Source organism: Cicer arietinum, chromosome 4, assembly GCF_000331145.2.
Source record: "Cicer arietinum cultivar CDC Frontier isolate Library 1 chromosome 4, Cicar.CDCFrontier_v2.0, whole genome shotgun sequence".
In the NCBI taxonomy this organism is placed as follows: domain Eukaryota; kingdom Viridiplantae; phylum Streptophyta; class Magnoliopsida; order Fabales; family Fabaceae; genus Cicer; species Cicer arietinum.
This window is the reverse complement of record NC_021163.2, coordinates 59155336-59158956: the sequence shown is the minus strand read 5'-3', so window position 1 is coordinate 59158956 and position 3621 is coordinate 59155336. Positions and strand designations below refer to the sequence as shown.

General features: G+C 32.7%; 1 pseudogene; it reads left to right on the top strand.

Moving 5' to 3' along the window:
- LOC140920124 (uncharacterized) overlaps positions 1–3180 on the top strand; it is a 4745-nt pseudogene extending 1565 nt beyond the window's left edge.
- Positions 3181–3621: the final 441 nt, after the last annotated feature.

Here is a 3621-nt window from a genome sequence, read left to right as displayed (position 1 = left end):
AAAAACCAAGCTATATGAAAATTTCTTTGTCCAAGAAAGAAAGGAAGAAAAATGCAAGACTAGATGCTCATATTGTAAAAAACTTGGACATTTGGAATTTGCTTGCTATTTTAGAAAAAGAGATGAAAAAATTGAAAGAAAAAGGGTTTTAAAAAAGAGAATCATTCTGTCAAAACAGTGCCAAAAAAACAGCAAAACGAAGAACATTCTCCAGGTTGGCTCCCAAACGGAGAAAGTTCCAAATCACAAGCTATACGCCTTGGAAACTCGTTTAAACCAAAGCTTAAATCTTCTGAAATCTACATTGTTAAATCCATTTCAAAACCAACGACTAAAAACACAACTGTTTTTAAAAATAAAGGAATGATATATCATTTCAAAGAAAAAACTAACTCTCAAGGACCCAAAACAAAGTGGGTACCTAAGGCTGAAATAATATCACATGCAGGTTGGTTCTCCAAATACAAAGAGAAAGCCTTGGTTCTTAAACAGTGGTTGCTCAAGACACATGACAGGAGATAAAAACTGTTTCATAACCTTCATCAAGAAAGATGGTGGTTCGGTCACGTTTGGCAATGATGATCAAGCTCAAATTAAAGGTAATGGAACCATTGGTAAGACAAACTCTGCTCAAATAAATAATGTTCAATATGTGGAAGGTTTAAAGCACAATGGATGCGAAGTCGTCTTTAAACCAAATGTATGTGAAATCAAGAAAGCTAAAACTGGAGAAATTCTGTTTTCTGGAAAACGCAAGAAATTTTTTTATGTTTTATATCTTGAAGAATTACCTGATGAATCATGCTTTATATCAATCAATAAAGATAAATGGATTTGGCATAAAAGGGCTGGGCATATTAGTATGAAAACCATTTCAAAAATTTCCAAACTTGATCTTGTTAGAGGCTTACCAAAACTTAATTTTGAAAAAGATAAAATATGTGAAGCTTGTGCCAAAGGTAAGCAAGTCAAAATTAGCTTTCACGTAAAAGATTTTGTAACAACAAATAGAACTCTCGAACTACTTCACATAGATTTATTTGGGCCTGTCAAGACAACAAGTCTAGGAGGAATGAAATATGGTTTTGTTATTGTTGATTATTTCTCAAGATTTACACGAGTTCTGTTTTTAAAACAAAAGGATGATGTTTTTGAAGCATTCAAAACATTTTGTAAAAGAGTTCAAAACGAAAAAGAATTCAGTATCATTTCTGTAAGAAGTGATCATGGAGGAGAATTCATCAATGTTTCTTTCAAATTTTTTTTGATGAACTCGGTATATCTCCCAATCTTTCATGTGCAATAACTCCACAACAAAATGGAGTTGTTGAAAGAAAAAACAGAACACTCCAAGAAATGGCAAGAACTATTTTGGAAGAATCAAATGTTGAAAGATACTTTTGGGCTGAAGCCATAAACACATCTTGTTATATTTTAAACAGTGTGTCCATCAGAAAAATCATCAACAAAACTCCATACGAAATCTGGAAAAACAGAAAACCAAACGTCTCTTACTTTCACATCTTTGGGTGTTATTGTTACATTTTAAACAACAAAGATCTTATTGGAAAATTTGATGCAAAATCTGAAAAAACAATCTTTCTTGGATACTCAACCGAATCTAAAGGTTATAGAGTGTTCAATTTAAGAACTAACGTTGTTGAAATAAGTATGCATATATTGTTTGATGATTTTGATGACTTAGACATAAGTAAAAAGGATGAGGAAGAAGAAACTCCAGTTGAAACACAACAACAAAACAATCTGCAGAAAACAGAGATTGATAAACAATCTCCGTTTCATTCTCCACCAAAAAGTTGGAAAACAATTGAAGATCATCCTCAAACCCAGATCATTAGAAACACACCTGATGGAATCAGAACCAGAAAATCATTCAAGATTGATGAAGACAACATGGCAATGATATCTCAGATTGAGCCAAAATCAATCAAATATGCAATTTTTGATCAATCTTGGGTAAATGCCATGAAGGAAGAACTACTGCAGTTTGAGAAAAACGAAGTCTGGACTATAGTACCAGATCCATTAGATCAAACAATCATAGGCACTCGATGGGTATTCAGAAACAAACTTGATGAAGAAGGTAAGGTTGTTAGAAACAAAGCAAGATTAGTAGCTCAAGGTTACAATCAACAAGAAGGTATAGACTATGATGAAACCTTTGCTCCAGTTGCAAGGTTAGAAGCCACTCAAATACTTCTTGCATATGCATCTCATAAACTTATCAAATTGTTTCAAATGGATGTTAAAAGTGTCTTCTTGAATGGATTTTTAAATGAACAGGTGTATGTAAAACAGCCCCCAGGTTTTGAAAGTCAATCAAAACCAAATCATGTTTTCAAACTTACCAAAACACTATATGGTTTAAAGCAAGAACCAAGGGCTTGGTATGAATGGCTGAGTTCATTTCTAATTGAAAATGATTTTCAAAGAGGAAAAATCGATACTACTTTATTTAAGAAAACAGAGGGAAATGAATTACTCATTGTTCAAGTATATGTGGATGACATCATCTTTGGATCAACAAATGAAAAACTGTGTGAAAATTTCTCAAAACTTATGCAAAGTGAATTTGAAATGAGCATGATGGGGGAATTAAGATATTTTCTTGGTTTACAAATCAAACAATACGAAAAAGACATTTTTATTTGTCAAGAAAAGTACATCAAAGATCTGTTGATCAAATATAAAATGAATGAGTCAAAAATTATGACAACCCCCATGCATCCATCTACTTCGTTAAAAAAGGATGAAAATGGTAAGTCTGTTTCTGAGAAAGAATATCGAGGAATGATTGGTTCCTTGTTATATCTAACTGCTAGCAGACCATATATAGTGTTTGCAGTATGATTATGCGCTCGATTTCAATCAGCGCCAAAAGAATCCCATTTAACAGCAGTAAAACGCATTTTTAGATATCTTGTTGGAACAACTAATCTTGATCTTTGGTATAGAAAGGGTTCATATTTTGATATTATAGCATATTGTGATGTTGATTACGCCGAAGATAAAATTGAAAGAAAAAGCACGAGTGAAGCATGTCAGTTATTAGGCGAAGCATTAATCAGTTGGTTGTGCAGAAAACAGAACACCATAGCACTATCCACAACGGAGGCTGAATATGTTTCAGCGGCAAACTGTTGTTCACAGGTTTTGTAGATTAAAAATCAACTTCAAGATTACTTTGTAAGCTATTCCAGTATTCCAATTTATTGTGATAATACAAGTGCTATAAATTTATCAAAAAATCCCATTCAGCATTCTAGATCAAAACATATTGAAATAAAACATCATTTCATTCGTGATCATGTCAATAAGAAAGATGTTGAATTAATCTTTGTTGATACTCAAAATCAACTTGCTGACATTTTTACAAAGCCTCTTGTCGAGGATAGTTTCAATTTGATCAAAGAAAAATTGAAAATTATGAGAAATCCAGAAAATTCTGGATAAATTCTGCTTCTGCAGAAAACAAAGATCGTTTATCAGTCTCTGTTTCGCGACTCATCATTCTCTGTTCTGAAAAAACCAACAGTCTGCTTTTCCCTCTCAAAATCAAAAAGGCAAATCTTGACATTTAATACACGTGCCTTTTTGTCT